General features: G+C 47.9%; 1 protein-coding gene across 1 annotated transcript in view; it reads right to left on the reverse strand.

The window, feature by feature from the left end:
• Nucleotides 1-10,879, reverse strand: part of SV2B (synaptic vesicle glycoprotein 2B) — a 50,232-nt gene extending 39,353 nt beyond the window's left edge. The window contains exon 1 of the mRNA XM_036355838.1: nucleotides 10,354-10,879. The gene's annotated coding sequence lies outside the window, so the exon portion shown is untranslated. The remainder of the gene's footprint in view (nucleotides 1-10,353) is intronic.
• Nucleotides 10,880-11,726: the final 847 nt, after the last annotated feature.

The following is an 11,726-nucleotide window of genomic DNA, read 5'->3' on the forward strand; positions in this document are numbered from 1 at the left end:
AGGCCAAGCAAGGACAGGGTTATGAAAATTGGAACCCCTTTAGAAATGAAAGGAAGGAAAGATGGAAATACAGCCAGACTTTTCAAAGTCTTGGACACCAACGAAGCTAACACTTTGTAATATCATTTCCGTAAGGGAAGCCAGCTCCGTGTGGGGTGGACTGCCTGTGGGCTTGGCCCACCCAGCAACCCTGACCCTTTCATTTGCTAAGGAGTCCTCCGTTTTCCTTTGAGGAACTGCCCTTCCCTCACTCCAGATGGGACTCATAGTCGGGCTGACCTCAGGAATGGGCCAGGCAGATCTCTCCCATTCCAGAACGTGAATCTTACGCTGAGCACACAAACCCAGAAAACAGTTGGGGCTCTCAGCCCCTTTGGGGGTGTTTCTAAATAGCCCATCTGTCAGCCAGGGAGCAGGCTGGACTTTTCACAGACAGAGACTCCCCAGAAGACACGTGGCATGAACGTCAGTCCCGGAGTGCTCCCACTAAGTCAAACTCCTCCCCTCGGACCCTTCCCTGAAGACGAGCACAGAGCGGGGGGGGGGGGGGGGGGGACTCCACGGTGGAAATAGGGGTTCTGATCACAAATCTGCCACAAGAAATAGATGACCTCCCCTCAACAGTATTAAGGGGCTGGGATTAAATAACAACAAAGGAGCCCTGTGTGTTGGATCGATAGAAATTGATTCCTGGAAGCCCTGGGCCTTGGCAACGCAAAGCTCACATTGTCAGGGCCCGTGAGGCTTGGAGTTTAAGGCAGTTAATCCCCTCGATGATGACCGGGACAAAGAGGATTAACCCTCAGACGAGAGTCCTCGTCCAAATATAGAGCAATCCCAAGCACATTAGGAACGTGAAGCACCCCCGCCTTCTTTTGCAAATTCTTGCTCCGTAACCCTTTTTAGGTGAGCTGATCAATGAAAACTCCAGCACCCCACGGTCTCCACATTCCTCCACCTTTCTCCTTCTCCAATCCAGGGTTACAGCATTTCTTCTTTGAAATATGCAGGTTTCTTTAAGGTGCGCCAAGTTTAATGACTAACAGGAACACCTACTGTGCGCCGGGGACTGTGTTAGACACCAGAGCTACTGTGGTAGACAAGCTCTCAGCTCTCAGGAAGCTTCAGTCTAGTGGGGAAGCACCTATTGAGTGCCATGTACCCCACTAAGCACTAGACAACCGTTATCTCTTTGACAAATGCCCCTCAATAAGCCCAGAAAGTAGATCTGATTGTGGCCATTTCACAGATGAGGAAACTGAGGCCACTGGGAAAACAGGAGGCCACCAATCCTGTGATGTGAGGACTGGAGTCCAGCACAGCTTCTCTTGCCAGAGACTGGCTGGCACCACCCAAAGAAGAAGAAAAAGTCACCCATCGTGGGGAGTGAGAGGAGAACATGGCTCAGCATCCCACCTTCCACGCTGCTTCTGACCCTTTCAGCACCTTGTCATGGTTCCTCTTTTTTGGTTGTTGTTAATCCTCACCTGAAGATATTTCTTTCCATTGATCTTTAGACAGAGTGGAAGGGAAGGGGGGAAACAGAGAGAGAGAAACATCGATGTGAGAGACACATCAATTGATCGTCTCCCACAAGTAACTGAGCCTGCAACTGAGGTATGTGCCCTTGACCAGAATCGAACCTGGGACCCTTCAGTCTGCAGGCCGACACTCTATCCACTGAACCAAACCGGCCTGGGCTCATTGTTCCTCTAGAGTTTATCTTCTATTATTTCAATTTTTAAAAAATATTTTTATTGATTCCGGAGAGGAAGGGAGAGGGAGAGGGAGAGAGAACATCAATGATGAGAGAGAATCATGGATCGGCTGCCTCCTGCACGCCCCAATCGGGGATCGAGCCTGCAACCCAGGCATGTGCCCTGACCGGGAATCGAACTCAGGACCCTTCAGTCCACAGCCCGATGCTCTGTCCACTGAGCCAAACCAGCTAGGGTTATTACTTGAATTTTTTAAGCTATTGCTTTTACATTGCTTTAAGGGTCTGCATTTAATCCATGGCCCTTTTATTGACCATGGGTAGGATGCATTCATCACTTATTATCATTGGGGGGTAGGGGGGGAGCTGAGTCCCTTGCACTCTTCAGGGCCAAGGTCAGGAGTTTCTGACATTGCTGTGACCTCTCCCGCCCCATCCCTGGGCCCAGCACTCTGCCCAGAGCAGGCTATCCCACAAGGCCATTTCCTCTCCCCAGAGCCTACTGCATGCCAGCTGGGCTCCATTCCTCAGTGCCATCTGCTGCCCCCAGGATGGGGAGGGAAGCCACAGTCAGATTCTGTCCAGGTCAGGAGAGCAGCGGCCGCAGGCTAAATAAGAGCAGCCTTCACTGGGCCTGGGTTTTGGGAGCCAGCAGGGGAAATCCTACAGGATTCTTCAGAGGAAGCTGTTGAGGGGCCTAAGAGGGATTTCACGTGCCTGTAAAAATTAGCTGTGGATGGCTAAGCATAATAGGAAAGAGAACCCGGGCTCTGTTTTCCTGTTGTTCTCTCTTGACCTCTACCCTCAGATGACCTGATTTGGGGCTCTGCTCTGATTCTCTTTCTCATTAACTTCCTTCTCTAGACTCAGCTCCTTCCTTTGCTGAGTAAGGAGTGTAAAGTCCTGCTTTGTAAGGTCCCTTCAGCTCTGAAACACTAAGACCCCCTACCATTTCAGGTAAGTGCTTGCATTGCCTTGAACTTGTTCTGGATCTGAAAAGCAACCTGCCCAGGAAATATATATGAAAATAAAACCTGCACGCTCAGGGATGATGGATGGCACATTCATCCAAGGACAGATTCTGTTCCTTCTCCTTAGCATCTTTCATTTGCAGGTTTCTGTCATGGAAAGACCTTGAGCCTGGCCAATGTTGCTCAATGGCTGAGCATCGACCCAGGAACCAACCAGTCACCAATCAGGGCGCATGCCTGGGTTTCGGGCTTGATCCCCAATGGGGGATGTGCAGGAGGCAGCTGATTCACGAGGTTTCTCTCTCATCCATATTTCTATCTCCCTCTCCCTCTCCCTTCCTCTCTCTCTAAAAATCAATAAAAACATATTTTTTTAAAAAAAAAAAGACTTTAGCCGAAACCGGTTTGGCTCAGTGGATAGAGCGTCGGCCTGCGGACTGAGGGGTCCCAGGTTCGATTCCGGTCAAGGGCATGTACCTGGGTTGCGGGCACATCCCCAGTGGGGGATGTGCAGGAGGCAGCTGATCGATGTTTCTCTCTCATCGATGTTTCTGACTTTCTATCTCTCTCCCTTCCTCTCTGTGAAAAGTCAATAAAATATATTTTTTAAAAAAAAAAAAAAAAAAAAAAAAAGACTTTAAAAATACACTATCACTGCTTAGGTGAGTTATAGGAACCCAGAGCTCTTGCCAACATATGTACCATCTGGGGTTGACATAAGAAGCAACTCCGGCCCTGGCTGGTTTGGTTCAGTGGATAGAGCGTCGGTCTGGGGACTGAAGGGTCCCAGGTTCGATTCCGGTCAAGGGCATATGCCTGGATTGTGGGCTCAGTCCCCAATGAGGGGCATGCAGGAGGCAACCGATCAGTGATTCTTTCTCATCACTGATGCTTCTCTCTCTCTCTCTCTCTCTCTCTCTCTCTCTCTCTCTCTCTCTCTCTCTCTGTCTTTCTCTCTCCCCCTTCCTCTCTGAAATCAATAAAAATATTTAAAAAAAAAAAAAAAAAAAAAAAGAAGCAACTCCGGCTTAAACAGCCAACCTCCAGACCCAGACATCTGTGGTTCAAGAAGGTCCCAGAGGTCTGGCAGAATTAACTTCTCTTGCATCTACGCGTAGCTGGAAGCAAAAGAAATGACATATTTCCCAGTCAAGAAGCAAGAAGGAAACTGAAGAATACTTGAGTGTTATTACTACCACCACCATCATCAGCTTCATCGTCATCATCGCCATCATCTTAGAACTGAGGGGAAACCAAGGCTCACAGATATGAAATAAATCGCTTGTGTTTATACATCCATAAAGTAATGGAGCTTGAGCTCAAACCCGGTTCTGTCTGATAGCGCACCCACTACTTCATCCTCTGACCTACATGGTCAGGCTTAGTACACACACCTAAAAATGGAGGCCAATTTGCTATCTTTCTCATACTTCTGTGCTTTAATCATGTTTTTCCTTGATTGCCCCCACACACACAGAGGCAACCCTCCCCCTCCCCTCACAATATCCCTGCAAACAAAACTCACACACTCACACTCACCATATTTAGCCACACTATGGGGAGGGAATGGACAGCACCTCAAGTCTGAGGTTGAAGTCATTCCAGCCCTCCCCTTTTCGTATAAGGTTATATTGCCTACTTCTCTTCTTTTATAAACAGAAGCACATTATTCAAGATGCTGTAGATAGGGGATTTTTTTCCCCCTTGGCATAAAATTGATTTAAATAAATGTCTCCCTTCTTCAAGATTTCCCCCTGATCCTGCTTACTTTTAAATTAAGAGCAGTACAATAATAAACCAAGAACATCACACCCCTAAATTTCAGCCACCTCTCTCCGAGGATTTTGTCTCCTTTTTTTTGAAAGTATGAGCTATTTTTTTGGTTTCCACTCATTTCTCTTTCTTACTTGTCATCACACATTGCTTTCTGTAAGATATAAGCAATTGGAGCCTTCACATTTAAAGTCTGTTTTTAGACCAAGAGATCCACAGTGAGGCTCCCAGGGGACCTTGGAAAGAAAGGGAATAACTTCAGGGAGTTACACTTCAAGATCCACTGAAGCAAAGATTTGCAGTCACCTCTGGTGATTAAATGGTTCCATTCATTCATTCAATAAAAATTCATTGAGCGCATTCTATGTGCCAGGCAATATTCTGGGCACTGGTGATATGGTAGTGACTTGGCTCATTAAAGAAACAAATAAGTAACATGGGAATGTGTGGGAATGATACTCAAATATATATATATTTATACAAATATATATATATATATCCTTGCTTCAACCCTGTTAAGTAGACAGAAGATACAACTACCTTCTTAACATCTCCCATTGGATGGCCTACTGAACCCCATAACTATTCCTTCTCCCTCTCAGTAAAGGCCCACTCCTTCCAGTTGCTCAGGTCAAAATATGTAGAGTCATCTTTGACTCCTTTCTTTCTCTCATAAATTAACCTACCAGCAAGTCTTATCTCCTCTATCATGAAATATATCCAGAATTTGGCCTTCTCTCACCATCAGCCACTATCCACCCTGGTCCAAATTGCCATCACCTCTCACCTGGAACATTGTAGAGGTCTCATAATTAAACTCCCTATATTCACTCTTGACCCCCTAAGAGTCTATTCTAAGGTCTAAAACTCAATAAGTGATCACTACAAAACATAAATCAGGTGATGACAACCTGTGCCCATTCTCCAATGGGCCCAGCCAGTGTGGCTCAGAGATGATTCAATTCCTGGTCAGGGCATATGCCCAGGTTGCAGGTTCGATCCCCAATGTGGGGCATGCAGGAGGCAACCAATCAATGATTCTCTCTCATCACTGATGTTTCTCTCTCTCTCTCCCTCTCCCTTCCTCTCTGAAATCAATAAAAAAATATTTTTTAAAATTCTCCAATGGCTTCCTCTCTCAGAGTAGAAGCCAAAATCTATGCAAGACCCTACCCCAGTGGTCCTCAAACTTTTTAAACAGAGGGCCAGTTCACTGTCCCTCAGACCGTTGGAGGGCTGACTATAGTTTAAAAAAAACTGAACAAATTCCTATGCACACTGCACATATCTTATTTTGAAGTAAAAAAAACAAAATGGGAACAAATACAATATTTGTATTTGCTTGTGGCCCGCGGACTGTAGTTTGAGGACCCCTGCCCTACTCGACCCTGTATTACCTAGCTCCCCACTAATTGTCTGGTCTCATCGTCTACTACCATGCCCCCCTCTCTCAGTTAATTCTACATTGGTCTCCTTGCTGTTCTTAGAACATGCCTCAGTATTCTATTGCCTCAGGTCCTTTGCACTTATTTCTTCTGCCTGGAAAGGTCTTTCCCCCAGATATGCATTATATAAAATGCCCGCCCCCAACTCTACCTTAGTTCCCTATCCCAACTCAACCAGGCATTCCCCATCTTTCTATCCCTCCTTGATGTTCTTTCATCACCTGACATTACACAGTTACGTGTTTACTTGCATATTATGTGTCTTCCCAAACTAAAATGAATGCTTCATGAGGATGGATCATGTTATTTTTACCGCTGGCTTCCCTGCCTATAATGTGCCTGGCACATTGAAAAAAAAACTCAAAAAATATATATTTAGAAATATATATGTCTAAAGTAGGTCAACCATGAAAACACAGAGAGAAAAAAAAACCACGCATTGCAGCCATTGTCCATTCAAACAGAGCCCAGGAAAAAAAAGGAGCCCAAAGAGATTGCAAAAATATCCTCACTTCTTCCCCTTCTTGGATCCATGTTCTTTGTAATGTGATGATGTTGCTCCTCCCATCAGGAAGTGGAGTCTACTCCCTACTCCTTCACTCTGGGCTGGCCTTCTGACTGCCTTTTGTTCAATAGACAAGGATGAGGCGACAGTATGTCAGCTAAAAGCTTGGGTCTCAAATGCCATGCAAGTGTCCACTCTGTCTTAGACTCTGACCTTACATTTGAACATGTTGGGGTCACGTGTTGGAGGATGAGAGACTACATGGAGCAGAGTCAAGTCATCCAGCTGAGGCTATCCTGAAGCAGCCAGTTCTCGGCCACACCATCAACAGGCCAAAGTCACATGAGCATACCCAGATGAGATCAACCAAGCACAACCCAGATCTGCCCAGCCAACCCGTAGACATGTGAGAAAATATTAAATAGTTGCTGTCTTCAGCCGCTAACTTTTGGGGTAGTTTGTTCTGTCGTCCCAATAGCAAGGTCACCCATAACGTGTGTGATCAGTCCTTAGAGTGGGCATCTCAGCTCTTTGCCCTGATTACATGTTCACCAAGGAAACCTTCTTGTGATGACGTTCTCATGAAGGGAAGTCTGCAGGAAGGAGACACACCAGCCAAAGTGCCTCGGCCATTGCAAATCAACAGAATGGCATGTAGGTGAGCAAGGTCACTGTTGTGTGACCCACAGAGACAGATCAGGTTTCTGAGGCAGCAAGACTAAAAGCCAGATCTTAGGTGGGGTAAATTCACAGAGGTAAATGTTATCTTCTGAGGTGACCTAGGGGACACCCAGCCAGACACCCTGACCATGCCCCAGCCTCACCACATCCTGTGTCACAGAAACTTGGACCGAGTTCTCAAGCATCCGGCCCTATTTCCATCCATGAAACACTCTGCGGTAGCCCTACTGCACAGGGATGCAGGATCTATCCTGCGGGTGGAGCTCTCAAATCCCAAAACCATGCTCTTTGGAGGAACAAAGTCTCAAAGGGGCAGAGCAGCAAGCTAATCCTCATATTAAGCCTATAAGCTCAAATAAACTCATCATATCATGTTATATATATGCATTCCATGGTACACCAAAGGTCTATGCATTTCCAATTGATTCCAACACCTTTCCATAACCATAAAAACTATTATTCCTCTCAAAGAAAAACAAATAATAACTAGCAAGGACAATACCTGCAGGACTATTCAATAAAGGTGACCCTTTCTTTCACTATGGGGGGGAAAGCACAAACATACCACAAAGAATCAAAATGCCCAGAATGTTCTTTCTCAGACAGCTGCCTGACTCACTCCCTCATTTCCCCAGGGGTCTAGTCAAATGTCACTTATCAGCAAAGCCTTCCCTGACCAAGCTGCTTAGAAAAATAACAATCCATACCCTGCCCTCTGGCAGCACTCCAAATTCCTTTTACCTTACTTTATTTCTCTCCATTACAATGCATCATTGGCTGATACACTCTCTAGTTACTTATTTATTTGTCCAATATCTTACACACACGCACAAGTTAAGCTCTTTGAGGGGCTTTATTTAGTTCAATTGTGTATTCCCCTTACATAGGGCAGTTATCTAACACATAATAGGGACTCAATGAATGACTGCCATTTAAAAAAAAATTTTTTTTTGTTGATTTCAGAGAGGCAGGGAGAGGAAGAAAGAGATAGAAACATCAGTGATGAGAGAGAATCACTGATCAGCTGCCTCCTGCGTGGCCCCCATTGGGGATTGGATCTACAACCGGGTATGTGACCTGACCTGGAATGGAACCGTGACCTCCTGGTTCATAGGTCAACGGTCAACCACTGAGCCACACTGGTCAGGCTGAACTGCCATTTTTTGAGCACCTGCTTGTGCCAAGCAATTTATATCGGACAATTATTTCACAATGAACAAATATTTTTAAGCACCTACTATTTCATTATTATAACAACCTATTGCTATCTCCCTTTTACAGATCAGGAAACCAAAGCTCAAAGAGAGCCACGTAACTTTCCCAAGACACTCACCTCGGTCTGTCTGATCATCCAAAGCCCACACTCCCTGCACTGTGCCAGCCAGCTTTTCAAATACCTACCTGATGGTTTAGGTGACAAAATGCATGTGATGCGCATCGCTGGCAAACATGCATGACACGAGAGCTCTTCGTTCGATCATTTTTCGTTGCCCACCACAGCTTTTGTCCAGGACAAAACATCCGTGAGACTGGATTTTCATCTCCCAGGGAAGACCACTCGTACCAGCTTTAGCTTCTCTTTATTTCCACCCGCTCAGAGTCAACGTCAGAGCTTTCCTTTTGAACTGGGCTGGGCCATGCAGATAGGTCAGGGACCCCAGGGGGGAAAAAAATCAGTTCACCTGCTCTGACACCTCCCCAGAATTTTCCAGAATCCCTGCTTTGGTGAAGTACTGCTTCAAAACCTTCCTGGTCCTGGGAGTTAGGAAAACAATCCGCTTTAAAAATATATATAAAACCAAAAGCATAGCCTGACCTGCATTGAGTGCTTTCCTCCTTTGGTGTCAGCCTGCGTGTGTCTTCTGGGATCTGATCAAATGCCAGCTCTGGGGTGACCTGTTAAAGCCCTTCCATCCAGTGGCAGTGATGGTGATGGGTAATAGAATGATATGGGTCACAGACACACGAGGGACCCAGTCCCTACTGAAATCCATGCCATGTCTCATTGATGAGAGCATCGTTTACAAAAATAATCACTGTCCCGCTTCCTCTCTGCCTGCACCGCTCTCTTTTCACACTTGCATTACTGAATGTGCCACGGTCACTAATACAGGTGTTTGCCCCCACCAGGTGTGAGCTGCCGGGTTAGGGTTGGGACCGTGTTTATGTCACCTCTGCGCCCCCAAGGATTCATCTGGCCTCTGACATATGCCAGCTGCCCGGTGAGTATTTGCTGACTCAAGAGAGATGCGGAATGTGCCTGTACTGTGTCTGCTGCATGGGCTGGGGCAGACAGGACACGGCTCCTCTCTGGAAAGGGCAGGAAGCAGAAACATAGAAGAGACCACTGCTGACCAGAAGGACCGCTGGCAATGCCCAGATCTCCCCCAAACACACACACCTCTTATCCCTCACTTGCCGCTCCCTCAACCTCAAAGCCACCCACATTTACCTCCCCGACAGGCCTTTTGTAAAAAAAATAATAAAATAAAATGAGCAGGCATTCTCCAGCGCCCCACCCTACCCCCATGAGAGCCCAGGGCACCATGAAGTTACCTGTTTTGAGCTAGCTTGCATCTGTGATTTGCAGTTAAAGGTTTTGTTTCAGCAGCCCGGCTGCTGGACAGCAGAGATACCTAATACGGGTCTGCGGAAGGAACAGCAGTGCCTCGCTCCTCCCTGGCTAAATGCATTTGCTCACCCAGCCCTGCAGAACAAATCATGTTCTTTTCCTTGCGCTGAAATCCAGCTACAAAACAAACCCTCCGTGTCCCTAAGGAACCGCTCCCACTCCCGCGGAGGGCGCCCTCCACATACAGAAATGCACACTCACAAACCCGGACCCAGAGCCTCTAGGTGTGTGAGTGTGTGGGGGTTTTTTTGTTTTTTTTCATCTGTTCTTTTAAGAACAAACCAACAGCAACGACGAAAATCCATCTCCCAGGAATAGAATGGAAACTCAAAGCCGCTGGCTTAGGGAAACGGAGTTAGTCTAAGTTGCAAAAACTAGGCGAGCTAATAGTTCTAGCAGGGTGCTTAACACAGCCCTTGGGGAGTGCCACCTTCCCAGAAGCGCGCAGCCTTGCGCGGAGGGCAAGTCCTGGCTTTTCCCCATCCTCCCCGTGTCTTTTGTGCCTTTACTTCCCGCATTCAGAGGTACCAGCGTGTATGTTTCCGCTCCGGCAGGCGAGCCTGGGAACCCCCAGTCCCCGCGTCCCCTGCGGGTCTGCACGCGCCGGGGCGAGCAGCGCCATCCCCTACCTGGGTGGGAAGTCCACGGGCGGAAATCCACGAGCAAGCGACCGCCACCGGGTGCCCGAGGAGCAGCGTCCGCCCTGGCGATCCCGACAGAGGCAGGAGTCCGCGGGTGTCACACCTGCAACACAGCGCCCGCCCACGCCGCCGCCTCCTCCGACGCCCGCCCCGCCCTGGCGCAGCGCTGCAGCGACACGGCACCGGGAGGCGGGCGGGCGGGAGGCTCCTGGGTCTCCTGTTCTGCGGGATCAGATTCTAACCTGCTTTCTTCCCGGCAGGAGCCTTAACGGTCTGCGCTGTGGGCAGGCAGCTCTCCCCTGCTAAATCCCCTTCTGATGCCGGGGGGAGTGCCTGCGAAAGGGACCCACCAGGGGCCCAGGCTTTCCGCATTGGCAGACCCATGGATGTTAAACTTCCTATTGCTCGAGTTTCCGAGAATTTTCCTTATGCATGTAAATCAATTTAAGCAGTTGATGATGGTAGTCATCTCTCTTGGGTCCCTCTTGGGTCCCCATTCACCATCTCCCAACTAAGACATGTCATCAGAGGACAGGACTCAAATTCTGGGGAAGAACCCTCCCATGGCCCCATCCCCGCCAAGCATCTTTGCTAATGGAGGTCATTAAATCCCTCTGTCCTTTTAAATGCACAAGGAAACAGGAAAATAACCTGCTTGGGGAGTGGAGGGAAGGAGGAAGTGGTGGGGGCTTAATGCATTCAACAAAGTCTCCCTCCTTTCCAACCCCACTCCCCCACCTCCACCCACGAAAGGGAACAGCAAATTCAACTGAAAGGTTCTCTCTTTAAGAGCAAGGCTCCTTCTAGGAGGCAGCGAGAAGCAACGGAATGACACTGGAAATTCAGAGGGGAAAAATCAAACCGCATACCTCAGGTCCCTGGCCTCCTCCAGCATGTGGAACTACATTCCTTTCCAAAAGTGCCCAAATGCAGCCAGCTCCTGCCAGGCTCTCCCATCTTCCCCACCCAGCACATCCTACCATCACACGGTCTTCATTTCCACTCGCCACTATCCAGGCCCCATCTTCTCTCACCTGGACCACCTGCAGGGCTTCTCTGACTCATTTCTTTTCTTTTTTTTCTTCTCCTTTTTTCTTTTCATACATTTTTATTGATTTCTGAGAGGAAGGGAGAAGGAGAGACAGAAACATCAATGATGAGAGAGAATCATGGGTCGGCTGCCTCTTGCACGCCCCCTACTGGGGATGGAGCCTGCAACCTGGGCATGTGCCCTTGACTGGAATCGAACAGGGGACCCTTCAGTCCACAGGCCCATGCTCTATCCACTGAGCCAAACCGGCTAGGACCCCAGACTCATTTCTTAAAATGTCAATGTGACTTGGACTCTTTCCTACCTAAAA

This window comes from Myotis myotis, unplaced genomic scaffold (genome assembly GCF_014108235.1).
Source record: "Myotis myotis isolate mMyoMyo1 unplaced genomic scaffold, mMyoMyo1.p scaffold_m19_p_23, whole genome shotgun sequence".
Taxonomy (NCBI): Eukaryota; Metazoa; Chordata; class Mammalia; order Chiroptera; family Vespertilionidae; genus Myotis; species Myotis myotis.